Raw genomic sequence first — 18,631 nt, forward strand, 5'->3', positions numbered from 1 at the left:
GTTAGGAGATTTGTTTGCCGAGTTTTTTTCTCTGATGGGATTCTGCCCTTCTACAGAACTCTGGGCAACCTGTGTTGGTGCTTACTGGCTTTCCTGGCTGTGCAGGATTTCCCAGGGGAGCTCAGCACATGTCAGGACAAAGCCCAGAGCTTGCAGTGAGCAGGGGTCAAGAGAACAATCTCAGAGGTTGGGGGAAGAATGTCAAATGGAATAAATTTGAGGAATACATAAGAAAAAGAGAGTGGGGGACTGTGCAGAAAGCAGTGCTTACAAGGCTGATGGCAACTCACCATGGCTCTGCCTCACAGGTGCTGAACATTGTTTGCCAGCTCAGAGCCCTCCTTCAGGATTACAGGTGTCCCACTTCTTGTCATCCAACTTCAATAAAAAGATTTTGCTTCTGCTTTTCCCTCTCTTCCTCAGCTCTCCAAGCAATTAATAAGCAGAAATTAATACCAAACTCCCCAAGCCCTTGCTGTAGGTAAGTCTTGTCCCCTTTTCCTCTGTTCACACATGGGTGAGGAAAAGTATGGGGCTTAAGTGGTGTGACAAAAGTCAGGATAAGAGTTTGTGGCAGGAGTGGGAAGAGATCCTACTGGTATGCAGACTCACAGAGACTTTTTGCAGTTAATAGCCCCATGAAAGAAAAAGCTTATAGATATGTTTATGGATCTGGACCTTATTCTGAACAGCTGCATGGTCTTTGTGGTATCTACCTAGTCAGCAGAAGGCATTTCACTGAAATAATTATGCCCATGTGGTTTTGCAGCTGTAGCAAAAAGGAGCTGCACAGTATCTCTTTAAATAGTATATAAGGTCTGCATGTTCCCTGTGCAAATGGAATACTTTTCTCTAGCTTGAGCCTTACAAGCTTATAAAGTGAGTTGGTTGTCATAATGAGTGGAAGGCCATCTGTGAATGCATGGCTTCCTCGGAGCATTTGTGTGTAAACGACAATGTCATGACAACAGTCAACAGAAAACTTCCTTTACTTACTGGAATTATAGAAGGTGGCAAATTTATTGGTCAATTTATTAGCAATTTAAGTGAAGGAGAAAAGGAGTAGGCGAAATTAATCATGCTATGAAGATCTTTGAATATGGAAAAATTGGATTTTAGGAATTAAATGTAACTTTAAAAAGGCTTAAAAAGAGACATAAGGTAACCTAGCTGTCTGTCTTGGTTTGAAAAGACAGGTGTCTGCTAAGGAAGGTAGAAACCTCCTTTGAAATGGAAAAAATGTAAACCACTCCCCCCTTCTTCCAAATTATTATAATCTTGAAATCAAGGGGCTTTCAGGCAAAGATATGGGAATAGGAATAACAGCTCTTTACTAAGAAAATTAAAATAAAAAAATAATTCAGTAACACAAAAAACCAACCCAACTGTGAGAGTCAGAATACAGCCTGACACCCTGTTGGTCAGGGTGTTGGTAGCAGTCTGATTAAATGGTGACAGATGTGGTTCTATTGAAGCAATGATCTTGTAGAAGGGTGTAGTTTTCCTTTGAAGGTTTGGTGGTGTAGATGAGTCTGGTTTTTCCTCTGGGAATCCAATGGAGAAAGGCTGGTGTGGTGTTCCAAAGCTCACATTATATCCAGGTGGGAATGCTTGGCTTCTCCCCATGGGTGGAGCATCTCACAATGGGATGATGTAATTTTATCAGTCATGCAGTGAGACTCAAAGGCACATTAACAGAAGATAACCCCCAGTTATGAGGGGATGATGAAAAGAGATAAAAAACACTGCCCCACCTGGTTTTTACAGGTAATAATAAAATCCATACTTATGGTTACATATTGCACTGCAACCCAAGACACTGTCATGCTCAATTTCTCTTGATTTTTGTCAGGTCACCTGCACAGGCCATTAAGCTGATTGTCTTGGGATATATGCTAGAGTAAACTACCTACTATTAATTTAAGAAAAGGTGATAATGGTATCATGTTGTCAATGTACATTTAGAGCGATCATCAGTGTCAACTGTTTCTTTGGAAGCTAGGAAACCTGAGACCATGAATTTTTATTAAGGAAAAAAAAATTAGAGACATGGCTAAAAATTAAATTAGGACAGCTTTATACCAAGCTATTAAAAATGGTGTTTTTAGAAACCATTAGTTGGTTTCTTGCACTGATCAGTGTGTTGCATTAAGGGCCTGTCACAACCTGCTGTACTTGTTGCAGAAAGCCATCAGAAAGCCTGGGGAAACTGAATCAGCTCAGAGCCCAACTTCACAGCTACATCTTTCCTTAGTTACTTGGCCAAATGACAGTACCTCTAGCACTCATGGTATCTTAACAACCAAAGTCTGAAGTTATATTTCACTTTGTAGTTTGAGTACTAACTTCTGTGTATACTCCAATATACACCAATATGTGTACGTTGCCATGTAATCTCTACATATATATGAATGTAATTTCAGCATGAGCACAAGAGAGCTTTAGCATCCCTGCAAAATTTGTCTTTGAAACTGACTTACAGAACATCCTTAAAATAGAGACTCCAACTGAGTTATTTTAAAATGCGTAATTTTAAAATATAAAAGCTTTATTCTACATCCCCACTGATGCTTCTAACTCTTTTGCCAAGAGGAAGTAAATGGATAGGAGCATAACTACCTCAGATAGCTGCTGCTTGAGACAGCTAATCAAAAGCAAAACTCTCAACCCATCTAGACAAAAGCTGCTGTCAAATGTACAGCAAAGTTCACTTAAAAAGGGAACAGTTTTCCCTTTGCCTCTGTAGTTCAGTTAAAACAGTTAGTCACCATTTGTACCCTTAATAGATACAGTAATTTCACTGTTTTTTGAAGCTGATAATGTTTCTTTAACTACAGTATTACAGATCACACTGTCTCTTATACAGCCGGTCACCCTTAATAAATCTGTTTTGAAAAATCATGTGGTGGTTGTGAAATATATGACAAGTGTCTTATCAGATCTAATCTTTATATAAAACAAACTTAGTGGTGTTCACTACGTACTACTTGCCCTGTTGAATTTCAATTACTATCACAGTTAGGAAATTCTGATTTAAAGTGCCCTTCTAGGTGGAATGGAATGTTGCCTTTATTTAAAAGAGCCATTTTTCTTTCTCTTTCACCTTATAGTATTGTTTGATACCCAGTGTCCTTTGGTAAGTCACCCTGTGAGGTATGACAGACCAAATGACCACCAGCATAAAGGGGTGCAGCCAGCTATCTTATGGTGCCTGTGTGCAGCAGTATTAGGAAATTGAAAGGTGCTTGTAGTCAATGCAGCTTTTTCTATTCCATTTACAAATGAAAAATTCCCTAGAAGTGCCTGACCTTACCCCTTGAAGTAGACATTTGCTACTGTTCATGGACAGGGAATATATAGCAATGGTGATTGTTTTTTAGAACTTGTTACTGCTGTGCTCAGAATTATGTGCCCAAAGTCATTGGAAATAATGCAGTTGTGTTTTAGCACTGTGAATCCAACTACACACCTCAAAGATTTGTCTATATAAAAATGTTAGCAAAATATAACTGTGTTTTCATATATTACACCTGAACAGTTCCTTTCTGGATGTTGTGCACTGGAAACTTCTGCAAATTCCCTCTCCTTTTGTAGGAGAGCATATCTGTTGGCTTGCTTTCTTAGCACAATGTAGCCACATAAAGCATCACTGGCTTCAATTTCCTCCTGAACCTCTTTAACTTTAATCTTGTAACCTCCTGCTCTCTCTAGTACTGCTTCCCAGTTATCAGGCAAGAGCAGGGGGTCACCAGGGTTTTCAGAATTTGATTAGCGCCGTTGTTATGAATAATTCAGATTGTTTGGTACCAGCACAAGTGATCCAAGTAGCAATTTGAAAAATCTGATTTAGGATTTAATATCTCTGAAAAAAAAATTAATTAGTGCTGCTGCTGAGGGCTCTTGACTTTGTCCATTCATATTGATGAATTTAGTGCCAGGGAAAAGCAGGATTGAAACAATCCAGCAAAAACAAGTGTTTCTGTGGCAGAGCCCCTATTCTGTTACAGATACCCAGGGTGCACATGCTCCTTCCTCCCTGTTCCAGTCCAGCTCTTTCACTGTGTGCCCTTCTCTTTCTGAAGAGCAAGTTCCTGAAAATCCATGTAGGTGTAGTAACACACTGCTCTCAGTAATGGGAGATGTTCTTTAAGTGATCATGTGCCCATTATATAGTTTTTTGTGATCCTGATCGGTGTCAGTCTGCTGTGACTAAGTACAGCTTGGAAGCTTTCATGCTATGAAAATCTACCGAAGTCCAATTGGTAGATCTTTCTAAGAAAATAAGAACCTGCACTTCACCTTTGAGCATTAGTTGTAGGTGTGTTCTGACCCATCTCAATGGGTCCTTGCTTCCCACCTGAGAGAGCCCAGACATGTTGGAGCCTTAGTTTGGATTCTGTAGGGTGGGGCAACCCACAAGACAATTTCTAGCTTTGCAGAGGCAGCAGTGTTTTGCACAGTGCCTGTTTGCTGTGTCCCTCTGCTCCACTGGCTACCACAGCGGCAGCTGCTGAGGAGCCCTCTGTCCTGGCTAGTCTTGGTCAGGCATTCTCTTGGCAGTGCCAGCATTATGCACACCCAGCAATGTTCCAGGCTCTATCCCTGTCAGCTCTATGCAAATCCTCGGCGCTGATGTCAACGCCAGTTTGGTTTTTATAGACTGGTGACAGCAACAGCCCTCAATATTAAACACACGTACACATACACAGTTACAGCAATGATTACTCTAGATGTTCAGCTAGTCATAATATTTGCACTTGGCATGATAAGGAGCTTTGAATGATAATAGCACTACAGTAGAAGCTTGTTAAAGTGACAGTAACCCTGGTGTCAATACGGAGTGGTGCACTGGCGCGTGCGTTCCTACAGCTTTCCCACAGACTACATCTCTCCATTTGTTCTATGCAATGTGTAGAAAAAGAAAGTGCTTGAGGATCCTGTGTGAAACCCTCTAAACTTCTTTCAGAGTGTCATCTGCTCTAAGGCAGCACTGAGGCATGAGAAAGAGTGCAGTCATTAGGGACCTTTTTCTATGTGAGACTTGATTCATCAAAATAATCCAGTCCTGACGTAGGATAATCATCTCAATAGATACCGCTTTTATTTACTGACAGCAAAGAGGCTCTCAGCTCTCATTCTGCTTCTTTGACTAGTACCAGCTGCAGAGGGGAGCAAGTAAGAGCCACGTTGTCATGTCATGGCAGCATTTTGTGTTTTTGTTTTGGCTAAAGTGAAACTTTAGCAGAGGAGTAACAGCAACCATCCCAAACCCTGTGTCTTTTTCCAAAATGTAACCATGCAGACTGGCTTCTGTTTTAGGAATTCAGTTGTGTCAGTAAGACCCAGGATATTTCCACTGTCAAGTGAGCAGAGGCCAGCTCCTTGAACTTGCTGCCAGGGTTAGTGCTTGGGTGCCACTGCACCCATGGGTGTCATTCAGTAAACCCCAGCCAACTTCCCAAAGTGGCATGGGCTAGCCAGAGTTCTCCTGGTGCTCTAGGTTCTTTGTCAGCTTCCAGAATTCTGAATGCCTTGTTAATGCAGGATTGTCTTTATGCAGTCACTGTTACAGCCAAGTCTGTCAGCACCTGAAAGCTCCTCTTCTCAGGTCTTTCTTTGTGTGCATAGCTGCAAGAACTTGGTCTGTGCTGTACTTGGGAAGCATTCAGCCCATGATAGTGTCTACTGGCCCTTTGGATTTTGGAAAGAGATTAAATGAAATATGTTTCAGTGGCTGAAATACTGTAATGGCTGTGTTATTGCCTTCAGGATCTGCCAGCAGCATGGTGTGAGGATGATCTGCAGAAACACTGGGTTTTAGTAGCCCCAGCTTTTGCAGTCATGCACCAATTCCTGTCTGGTGGGCATAAGGGAGACTGACTGCAGTGCTGGGCAACAGAATGTGTAGAGAGAGCTCCTTGGAAAAAAATTAAATATATGCCTGAAAACATGTAAATAACTACAAAATTACTAAAAATAGATATTTATATAAGTATATTGAAAACTAATAAATGAATGCTCTTGAATTTTTTTTTTTTTTTAAAGTGACTTTTTTATATCCAAGAGGCCTCTCTGGTAAGTAACAGGCAGCTTTGAACTAGTCTTTAATTTGACCTATCTTCAAGAAAGCTCTTCCCTTGTATTAATGGAACCCCTTGGATCACCCAAGCCATTTGTCAGGGATTGTAACACCCATGTCTCCTCTTCCACAGCCACCTTTCTGATGCTATTAAGAGGGATGTAGGAATCACAGGACTTACTTAACCCAGAACAAACACTAATGAAACAAATCTAGTAATTTCAAATGGATTTCTTGTTAAAGCTGATGGTCTACAAGTAAAAATCACATTTGGAGCAGGCTGTATTGGCAGATAATGTCCCTTTAACACCATTTTATGACTTGGTCTTCCTTTCATCATGAATAACTGAGATTAGAGCCCATTATTTGCCCAGGAAACCCACAGAAGTCCCTAACTAAATTACTCACCTCAGTATCCTCACCCAGGAGAAAAAGTTTATTCCTTAAGCCATTTTTTTTTTAACATTTAGTGTGCATTTTTATTCAAGTTCTGTGTTTAATATGCAATATTTTGGTTTCCATATATATTGTATATGTGCTTCTTTTGAATGTTTGGAACAGCTCTTTTTCAAATTGAGTTTCAATTTTGTTTTACTTTTGAAAAAATTAATGAATACTAGGCAATTCATTTGTGTTAAAAAAGAATATGTGAGGGGTTTGAATAATTTGACAAAAGACAGAATATTCTGATTTGAGACTATCATTTGCATCATTTGTTGTGAAATTTGAAAAACATGGAACAGTTATACTCTGAGCCAACAGATATTTCTTTTTCTAGACAAAAATCAATTGAAGTGCTGACAAGATACTTGTTTTATTATCCTTTACCATCTTGAGTGTGTGTGTACAGCTACTTAACTAATGCTAGAGGTTGAGGGTGTCTATTAAATGTCACAAAATTCAGTGTGTTCATGCAGATTAATTATGTTAGTATTTTGCAGTTTAAGTTCATATGTTATAATATTGTGCTTATTTCAAAATCACTGAAGCATTACAGGGTGATTGTAATTATCCCAGAAATAGCTATTATGCATATACAGAAATAGAGTTAAAATATTAAAGTTTGGAAGTGTATCAAGCATGTCTTAATATGGAATTGCAACATTTAGCGACATTTAACTCTGTATTCAAGCAATGTCTGGCCTTAGCCATCCACTTGGGATTTCTAGTTTCCTGGTTGCAGCACTAGTTTTGATTGATCTAGTTTGTTTCAAAACACAGGGGGGCTTTTGTCCTTTCTTATTTTTATGTTTGTGTTTCTGCTATCAGTTCAGGATGGAATAAAGGTGACCTGATTTTCTGTCACACACCTATGCTGAAATATACAAGAGAGGTGGTACCACCTGTAAGAGCTGAGATAGCATTGGCTGTGACATTTTAAGACAAATAACGGGAGCACAAAATCGCTACTTCCTTTTTGTAACTTCCTAGGAATTGTGACAGTTCCTATGGATGTCAGTCACAGCTCAAGATTCTTTCTCCTTATTTTTACAGAAACCCAGATCAAAAAAAGGATGTATCCAGTCCCAAGATCTTAAAGACTAAGTTACCTTAATTTATAATAAAAATCAGCATGCAGGGTTATTATGGTCTGAAATGATACAATGAGGTACTTTTAGAAGGAACAGACTTCTAGACTAGTATGATAATATATTTTTATATGAATAATAAAATTAATTTTAAATTAAGAAAAGTGAACTGTGTTACTTGCAGTTGTGAAACTCCAGTACTGAAACTCCAGTAAAACCTTGATATGCTGGTTTTGCAGTAATTGATTTTTGGTGAAAAGGCTAAGGTCAGACACAGAAGTGATTTTTCTGTGAGGAGTACTAGCAGCTTCCTCCATGCATGGCAACACCAATAGCTGGTTAGCTCTGAGGATGGGTGTGCTGCTAAGCCAATTAGAAAGGCTGGACGTGCCTCTATGAATCATATTTAAGAATGAAAAAAATGTGTGAAGTTCTTTTTTCCTCCCTTGGAGGTGCAGCCCCGGGCTGGCACCCGAGATCCTGCTGCTGAAAAAGCCATTCCATGCTGTGAGATGAGATCCAGGGCTGAGATCAGCACTGGAGCAACCCCAGTGCCCAGCAGGGACCACAGGGCCAACAGCAAGAAGTCCCCAGTGCAAAGCTGGGACGAGATTAACCTTTTCAGTGCTGCAGAACTCTATAAAGTCTTTTTAATTAATAGAGCTTGAAAACAGATGAACCTACAGATACCAATTCTCTCCTGAATCAGAGAAAAGAAAAAGACACATGAGGAGAACAACATGGAAACACCAAGGTCAGTGGAGAGGGAGGAGGAAGAGGAGATGCTCCGGGCCTTGGAGCTGGAATTCCTCTCCAAACCATGGTGAAGACCATAGATACCAGACTATTTCCCTGTAATTCATAAAGCTTATAGGGGGATGCAGCGTTCACCTGCAGCCCATGGTAACTAGAAGATGTAGATGCTAAAAAAGCTGTGCTCTGACTTGAACAGAGAGAGAGAGAACTTTTGCTTTCAGAGATAGAAGAAGAGAACTCTTTGCTTCTATATTAGAACAACTCATCCTTAAAAATTGTACCCCATAATCCACAATGACCACAAAAGGTAGTTGTGGGAAGACTGCCAGACCGTGGGAGGGATTCCATGTGCAAGCAGGGCAGACTGCTTAGCCATGAAATTAAAACCAGAAGAAATTGTTTCCTGTGGCATGGCAGGAGAGACTTCTCTCCCTAAGCTAACTGAAGAAAGACTTATAGAAGTGGTAGACTGACTCAAAATCCCAGGTTTTGTCTCTATACATTGTTGGTGGGAAAGAAAGAGGGGCTGGCAGAGGAAAGGTGCTGTGAGGTTTATTTTAGTTCTTATCATTCTTCTAATTATTTTAATAACATTTTCTTTATACCTTTTTAAAGTTTTGAGCCTGTTGTTGCCCTTAAAGTATCCTTATCTTACCCCATGAGCTCAAAGTTTAATCAATCTTTATGCCTCCTCTGCTTAATTAGAGCAGAAGAGGATGAGTAGGTGATTTTTGTGAGTGCACTGGTGCTTGGTCAATGGTCAACCTGCTACACTTGAGTGTTCTGGAGTCTTTTTTTAAGGAGTAATAGCTTGTCATTAAAACCCTGACTGGTAATTGTGTTGTGTGACTTTTTATCATCCAGTCTCTCCACTGGGCAGTTTGCAGTCAGTGTGTGCTACAATAAGCTCTAGCTGCATAAGCTTGGTGGAAACAGCATGTTTTAAGCAAATTTGTCCTGAGAACAATGTTCTTTAATACCTTTCCTGAATAATTAGTAGTAGTTTAAAAGGGGAGTTGCACTGGTTCCCCTTTTCTGGGCAGGATTCAAAGCTCAGGGAAGCCAAACCTATAACTGCAGAGGTTCACACCTGTCATGTCTATTTCTTAGAGAAGGGTCTCAAAGCTCTTTCTCTCTTTCCCTTCCTTCAGGACAGGGTGAATGCCTTGCCCCTGTGGCCTCACCTTGAGTACACTGGGCAGTTTTGGGCACCAGAATATAAGAAAGATGGAGAGTGCTCAAAGGAGGATACAAAGAAGGGGAAAAGTCTGGAGGAGCCACACAAGGTATGGCTGAGGTCACTGTGTCTGTTCAGCTGGAGAAGACTGAGGTCAGGCTCACCAGTGGCTGCAGCTCCTCCCAAGGGGCAGCAGAGAGGCAGCTCTGCTCTCTGTGACCAGGGACAGGACCTGAGGGAATGGCTGGAATGGTCAGGGGAGGTTTAGGTTGGATATCAAGAAAAAAGTTTTTCTGCCAGAGGATGGTCAGGCACTGAACAGGCTCCCCAGGGTTTGGTCATGGCCCCAAGGCTGCCAGAGCTCAAGGAGTGTTTGGACAACATTCAGACACAGGATGGGATGGTTGGGGTGTCCTGGGCAGGGCTAGGAGCTGGACACAATGATCCTTGGGTGACCCTTCCAGCTCAGGACATTCTATATTATATCATTCTAAGTGTTCCTGTCCAGAATCATCTGTGCCAGAAGCAGCACATTAGTCAGGTCCATGCTTTGCTGCTCAGTTGGCTGAGACAGAGGTTTGCAGAGCTGGGGCAGCTCAAGACAGCAGTGCTGGTCGAAAATGCACTGCCTTACAAGAGTGATTCTCCTAAAGGCTCCCTTCAGATGGCTTGTGATTCAGATTGGTGCTGAAATCCAATGACTAATGTTCAGCTAGGTTTTGAAAATATTTCTCAGTATTGCTCTATTTCCATTGGTGTCAGGAGCTGGTGGATGCCAGGATGCTGAGTGGAGAGGAAAGCTGTGGTGTCACTAGAGATGCCAAAAGCTATAACTTTCCTTGGGAGGTCAAGAAACGTTGGGATCAGCTAGGAAATTTTAGGTTGAAATATTGCTGTTTTCCAGAGACCACAACTCCCAACATCCCTCGAAAGATGTATCTCTCTTTGTTTACTGCTGCCTTTGTATCCAGGTTTTGGTAATTTCTGACATCTGTGCGTTGTCAGCCCAATGACAATAGACTGTGATTATTATAGCACCCTTCTCAGCTGCAATAGCTGCAGGAGGTTTTCAGTGGTGTATTATTGTGTGAGTGCAAAAAGAAGTAGAGCTGTTGAAGTAGTTGCTGCTTTGAAGAGGAAGCAGGGAGGGAGGTGTAAACTGTTCCAGCAGGTTAGGCTTAGAGTCATTGGATGGTGAGTGTTTGTGGACAGGTGATGAGGAATCAAAATTCCTGTGGAACGGAAAAGCAGCCAGGATGCTGACATTTCAGTGCCTGTCCAGTTACAGTGTGCCCTCAAGTCTGTTGTCCTGCCTGTGCATAATATCCCCTGAATAGCCTGGCTTGGGCCTTGGGACAATGGACTGCCTCATGCTGAGTTTGTGCAGTGTCTCTGATGTGGGGACTGGTCTCACTTGAGGTCTCCTAGATGCAGTGTGTGGGACCACCTCCAAAGCTCAGGCACAGCTCCCCAAGGCCCTCCTTGTCCTGCCAGGACCAAAGTGGCACAGTGGTTGCACAGGGATGCTCATTAGGACAACATCATTCAGAGCCTGCTTTAAGCATTGGTGAGCCCTGAAGTGGTCAGGTAGTTGAACTGTATGACTGTGAAAGGTTCCTTTCAACAACAAAAAAAATTCAATTCTATTCTATTCTATTCTATTCTATTCTATTCTATTCTATTCTATTCTATTCTATTCTATTCTATTCTATTCTATTCTATTCTATTCTATTNTATTCTATTCTATTCTATTCTATTCTATTCTATTCTATTCTATTCTATTCTATTCTATTCTATTCTATTCTATTCTATTCTATTCTATTCTATTCTTTCTTTAGGTGTTGTTGAATAACCTGTTACTCTGTGGAATGCAGAGTAAGAGAAGATGCTGATTTCACATACATCATGACTAAAGGGGTCATGCTCAAATTTTGTGAACAAAGTTCATGTTAATTTTCTGCTTAAACATGAAGACAAATGTGTATTGTATGTATGTGAAAGGTGGGGCTCTCCAGTGGCTCTTGTGGTTCAAAGAATACCCACAAGCAAAACACTGTGCAGCCAAACACTGTCTAACTTCCATTTTCTCATCAGTAACTGTGGGCAAATCATTACATGTCTCTGGCCTCCATGTCCCCATCTGCTGCTGAGGATAGTGCAGCTCTGCTTTAATGTGGTAGTGTGCAAATGCTTTGAGATGCTTGCGTAGGAAAGGCTTCCACACAAGTTGTTATAGCATGCTCCACTTTCCTTTTAGACATGGGAGATGCCTAGTGTATCACAAGTTTTTGTGGGCACACCTTTTCTGTAGGTAGTCAATTCCATCTCTTATACAAAAGGAGAGAAATAAAAGCTGAAGAACATGTTATGGCTGGGAATCTATTGATTGAAAGGGGAGCTAAGTCAGAGCACTTATGCTTTTATTAATGATCCTGACAGTTCAGTATGAATGGAGAATGGCTTGTAATTAGGTTTGCAACCATTATTGATTGTTGTCATTTTCAGTATCGATTATCTCACTACTTAGGAAAAAAATAGCCTGGAAACTCCTCAGGAATGCTGAGCAGAGCCTCTGGCCTGCCTTTCTGCTTCTGCAGGGAAAATCAAGCAGCTTCTCGTGATGAAATGGAGCCCTGCCCTGGGTGGGTTGGGCTTTTAGTTCAGTGTTGCTGGCTGTGCTCTCCACCTCCTTCATGGCATCTGGGTTCATTGGCTGTCTTTCCAGAAAGGATACACCCATTTCTTTTCTGAACTACTACCCAGTATAAATTCCTGAAAGACATGGGGCTAAATCCCTGTCTTAGATGGAGAGCCAAGATTGATGGTTGTTATTTGTCAGCTGATAACCACTGAAAAGGAAATGTACTTGTCATTCACCCCTACAATCAATGTTGTATAAAGCCATGCATATAATGACTTGAAGCAAATGAAAATATCATGTTATGAGCTAACAGAATTGAAATACAAGATACACAGAACTCCTTTGAAATGTGTGATTTCGACAGCCAGCAGTACTGATTGCTCAATGTATCTGTAAGATCAAGGCTGTTTACAAAGAGATTGGGGAGCAAAGGAAAGGTGTGTTTTAAAAACAGCAGCGAAGTCCGAGCCACTCTTTGGTTGTGGTGACATTTCTCCTAAAGGAATTTTGTGGGTAGCTGTTTCAGAGAAGAAAACCCGTGTGATTTGTGTTTGCTGAGGTCACTGCACCTCCATCAGCAGCCTGGGAGAGCAAAGCTGCTGGGAGCAGTGGCTTTGGAGGTTTTGAGGGCATTCCAGTGACTGGGCAGTATTGTTCCTTTGTCTCATGCATTCAAAACAACAATAAGATTTCTGGAGAAGAAGAAAATTCCTCGGATGCCTGGGATTTTTTCAGACCCTTTTGCAAGAAGGGCATTTTGCTGAAGTGGTGCTGAGTATTGAATTTTTGTCTAATGGAAGTTTCCTTGAATCCAAGAAGATAAAGTGTTTCCAGAAAATAACAAAGAGAGAAAAAAGCAAGCTATTTTTTCCCCTTGGTCAACTTCTGCTAGATCTTAAGGTTTTGGTTTTTCCACCATTTCTGTTTTGATTAGTATGGAACATCTCATTCCACAGTGGATTTTTTTTTTTTTTTTTTTAAAGAACAAAGACCCTCTCTGACCTGGATTTGGATGCATCTGTGACAGCTGACTTCACTGGCTGCCAGCTGAGCATAGTGCATTAAATTGATGAAATAATAATGACGTACCATGCCTGAACTTGCTTTGACGACCACTTGAAGCAGAAGCCAGAGTAAATCAGGCCAGTGCCGCAGCATCCCAGTGGTCACAGTCCATCCACTGACTTGGTGCATGGAAGATACCAACTTCCCAATCACATCCCCACAGGCTTGCTTCATTCCCATCTAATACTCTCCTTCCTTTAATTAATAGGCAAATTTAAAGAATCTCTAACTCATTTTTAAAGAGCAACATTTTTATACATCCTCTTAACTGCCCAGAGCATTGGGATTATTAAAACTGAGTTTTCCTTTTCTGAACTGTCTCAGTGGAGATACAGGCTAGGGTAGAGCTGCTAAATAGATTCACTGGCAGAGCAATCTATCTGCCCTGGCAGTTTTTTAGTCTGATTACTGGGGCATGTTCCTTCCAGGAGCCCAAACCTGCATGTCCTTAACTTCCAAACTGCGTTTTCATTGATAACTAAGCCTCCAGCCCTGCAATTTTTACATGGGGAAAATCTCAGCAAACTTTGCATCAAGACTCAGCCTTTTTGTGTGCATTCATAAAGATTAGTGGAACATACCAATGGTTGGTTTTTGTAATGGCTTGATGAGGGGAATTGATTTGGAGGGAGTTTTGTATGGCTTAATTAATATTACACATTGGTTTAATGTTGTGAAAGGGGACTTCAAGAAGATAAACAGTTTGCCTCCAAAGTCCCCCTAGGTGTCCTTTGCTTTGAAAATTTGGGTTCTGTTTTCAGGACCAGTGTGGAAAGAATAAGTACAGGATGTGGAGGAAGAAATGGTTTTCTGAGGTCTTTGTTAGAATTTCAGGCTGTTTGTCTTTTGTTTTTCATTCCTCCCTCCCCCCACCCTCCTGCTCAGACATGACAAAATATATCAATTAACTGCAGCAAAGAGATCAAAGCAGTTCTTACTTTGCAAAAAGGAATATTTATGCTCAAAAAGTGTCTTTTCAAGCTGATTGTTTCTTTTTAAAAGTACTACAATGTCTTTTTTTCTTATCTTTTAAGAAAATACTTAATCTCACCTACTGATGATAATTAAATGAGCAAATAAAGTTAAAAAAGAGAGTATTTTTTTTTAACACAAGACAGTAAATAGAGTAAGACAACTATATACATGTATCACTAATAATTACTACTATTGGGTATGCAGTTTATTCCAAGCAGACTGATAGTAGAAGTACTTGAGCAGATACACTGGAGACCTTGGTACTTTATCATGATGGTCAGCTGCTGCAGGAGTTTTTGTAAACTGTAAGGAATCTTGCACACATTGTGAGGTGTAATATTCCAGGAGCTGACAATCATGTAGAAGCCCATTTGATTTGCTTGAGATGGTTTTGGGATCAATAACCTTGACTTTACAAATTCTGTTCCACAGAATATTATTTTCCCTTAGTGAAAGGGAAATCCCACATGAAAGTAACCTCTTAAATGTCAAGAAAATACTACCATAGGCTGAGAGATGAGGACTTTGCTGTGAGTTTCAATTGTGCAGTGTTTTGCTGTTAACTGATTTTACCTTCCACTCTAACTAGGGTTTGTGCTTGTAGACCTGCAGCTGGAATGCTTTAAACCTTCTGTTTACAACTGCTTATGGAAAATGCTGTTTAAGCAGTAGAGTATGGGGTGGGAACCAGGACTCTTGGATTCTTCTGCAGCCTTGTGTGTTTTTCACTGTGGTCATTATCTGATTCTTGGAGAAGGTATTCTCTTAATCTTCAGCAAGGAGTTACATATGGCTTTGACTGCATCATTCTGTTTATTGGCATTTTTAAAGAAGGATCCCAAGTGCTGAAAGCACTTATTTATGTATCTGGGAGATGAAAGATATGAGAAGGAAGGGGTTCCCTAGAACAGGGTGTCAAAGTAGTTAGTGTTTTCTGCATTTTCTGCCTCCCAAAACTGAGGTGTGCTACTCCACTCAGTAGATGTCTTGGTAATGGCACTCAGGTAGTCACATCAGCAGCTTGGAAGTTGTGGCTTGTCTGGCACAAATGTGGTAAGCTGTGTTGGCTGTGATGCTTGGGCAAATAAAAGTCCAACTGTGCTCTCATGAGTAACTGTAATAACTGAATAACTTCTGGACATTCAAGACCTCAAAGTCACCTGTCAAAGGCCAGTGCAGATCTTCAGGAGCTCTTCAGTGGCATCAGCAATTATAAATACATACCAGCATGATTCAATGAACTTTAACAATTAGGAGTTGGCTCTGTCTTTTTTTTGCAGTTTGCCACATACCGTATGTGATCTCTTCAATGCTTAAGCACAGTTTTCATAGGAATGAAGCACAACAGAATTCATTTCATAACAGAATGCGTTGTTCTGGTTTTAATTTTATTAAATTAGGAATGGCCCTGTTGACAACAGTAATTTTACCCATGCAAAGCAAATTCTAGGGGAGAAAATTTAGGTCAGCTGTCTCAGAATTCCTTCTTGAGCTGTGTAAGTCCTCAAAAATTGACATAACTGACACACAGGTAGGTATTACTCAAATTATTTCAAAGTGATTGGATGTTTAGAGTCAAGACTTTGCTTGCCCTTTTTCTTATACCATGATCTTTTGGAACTGCAGTGTCACTATCTGCCAGAATTGGCATGTCTTCACGTGGCTTTAGTGCTGTGTTCCAGTGTCCAGCAGCATTATGACAGCATGTCAGTAACTGGAAATTGATTTGTCAGTGCTTGAACTGAGTGAAATAGAAGCAAATGGTAGGAAGAGTGTTATTGACTTTAAATTGATTTCTTATTGGTCTTGTTTATTAGTGTATAAGGATGAATGAGGTATTCACCATAACCATGCAGCTTTCAGTTAGCAGTATTTGTTTTGCAAATGTAATCATATATTACAAAGAAATACCTGTGTTACTCCATTACTTTTAGTTTCATACACATCCTGTAAAAATGCCAACAGCATCCTAATAGGGACTAAGTCCCATCTGGCATCAAGTCTTGCCCTTCACAAAAACTCATCAGGCTGTGCAACCTACCTGCTAGGACACCCCTTATCAGAGCATCTTGCTTATTTATTATTCTCCACTCAGCACTGTGGTTCTCTGAGAGCACAGAATGAAGTCAGAGGATTTTGAAATGCTGCCTCAAGACTGGCTGATTTACTGTCAAGCTAAGGAATTGTGACAAAAATGTAGGTCACTTTGACACTCCGCTTCTCCCTGGCTTTCAGGCTGTGGTGCAAGTTCCAGCAGCCTCCAGGCCACTGTCCCAGCTGGAAACTGAAAGAGGCACAGACTCTGCCTTGCTGAGTGTGTGTATGAAACAGAACTGTGATGAAGTGCAGTTTTCAAAACACAAAATAAGTTAATATTTGGTGGAAATATCACAGGACCAATAGCACTTTCCATGTTTTCAGCTCTGAGAACCCTGATTTAAATCAGCTGAAATAGAACTTTCAGATTTGGAAAAAGAGAGAGTTTGGAAGGGAAAGGCTGGTACAGTTTTGACAATGGCCTTAGCATGGAGTTGAGCTTTATCTCTTATAAAAAAGGATTGGATAGATAAGTAGGTGATAGGGGAGCAGAAGTAAAAAGATGGTGTGGGAACCAGCAAGGTATAAACACCTCTGTATTGGAGAGGATACTCGATGCTCAAGGAAGCTCATGTCACCTTCTGATGGTATGAAGTTATCTGTCTTAAACTGAGGACCATAGAAAGCCAGTTTTTGAAGTTCCTATTTAGTGTTCATGCTATATTTTTGAGTAATGGAGAATTGGGGAAAGCAACAAAATGTCTTTAAACCCCTTCCGTGGTACTTGAAGCGATTCTTCCCTGCTTTCCTTCATATTAAGCAAGGATGTGCCTCTCCAGTGGCTGAACAGGTTCTAAAAATGTACAGCCTGTCTTAGAATGCCAAAAGGATGATGAAAGTACAGAGAAGCAGATAGGAAAACTTTAGTCAGATTGAAATAACACAGGACAGAGAAGGGGCTTGGGAGGGGGGGAAGAAAAGGAAAACACCTACTAAAATTGTACCTTAAATGTGAGGAAATGGTGCTTATATGAAGTGACAAGGGATCCATATCCACAAGTTACAATAATGCAGTTTTTAAATTGAATTTCTGTGGCAGACCAGCTGAATAAAATTGCGAAGCTGTGCTTCAGTTGTGTAGTAAGTGGTGCATGTGGTGTGAAAGACAAGCTGCAGTGTGATAACAGACTATCTCCTCCATGCACAAAGAGTTCTGTATTCTGATAAACTCAACAGCAGGTGCTGGTAAATATTGGTCCAAGCTACTTGATCATTAGAATTTAATGTGTTGGTTCATCGTGTTGAGTTTAGTCATTCTTTCTACTGAATTTATTGGTTTCGTTTTGGAGACACTCCTGTGGAATTACTATCCTGTGTCCTATTGGCATGAGTTGTAGAATTACTGAGGATTCTGATGAAATGTAAAGGCATGACCAGGAGGTTGGTGTTGGTCAGAGTAGAATCAGAATCAGCTTTTGCTTCTCTCTGGACTTTCAGTGTCAGTTCCAGAAGTGAGCATCTCTAATCAGAGTTTTTGGCAGGACTTGGAACAGAACAAACTCTGCCATGGTTCATTGATCACCCCAAATTCATTTGGAGAAATTTTGGCTTGTGTTTGTCACAGGGGTGGCTCCCCCATGGCTCCCCTCACAACCCCACTTTCCCCCCCATTCTGTGGCAGAGCTGCCCAGCTACAAAGGGGAGACCTCAAGATCAGCTGCTGGAGTGACTGGGCAGTGGTACTGCTGGGGTTCTTGTTCTGCACACCCAAAGCACTGCCTTTCATTTTCAGGTATTTGCCCCATGGTTTTTCCTACTATTGTTTACAGACTTCAACAAGACCTTCTGTTTTTTTTTTTTATTTTGCTTTTTAATTTTGTTTTTATTGTAAGGTCTCTTGTTTGTTGAAGTGAATTAGTGGGAAAGTCACATTTAATTTGGACATGGCTTTATGTCCAGCAAGTGTTCTGTCCTGGGCTGATGTGAACTCAGACATCCTGTTATTGCAATTCCAAGAGTTGCTTGGGAAGATACTCCAAGTTGTCCCACTATGTTTTGGGTGGTTTCATGGTTTATGGTTACAGTAGCGAGTTGATCACTGGGGACTGGATCAAGGGTCTTAAAGATCCCTTCCAACCTTGATGATTCTGTGATTCTCTGTTGACAAACATGGGTTAGAATGAGATGAAACAAATATTTTACTCTTGTGCTTTAACCCGAGTATCATGCCCAGACCAAAACCCTTATTTAAAATGCTGGGACTCTGAGGCTTTTATTATTGGCAGCCATCATGGTTTTATCACAGATCTTACAGTGGTGAATATTTTCAGATTAAGGCTTAGCTCTTGTCAGCAAATGTTAAACTTTCATTT

Source organism: Parus major, chromosome 1A (genome assembly GCF_001522545.3).
Source record: "Parus major isolate Abel chromosome 1A, Parus_major1.1, whole genome shotgun sequence".
NCBI lineage: Eukaryota > Metazoa > Chordata > Aves > Passeriformes > Paridae > Parus > Parus major.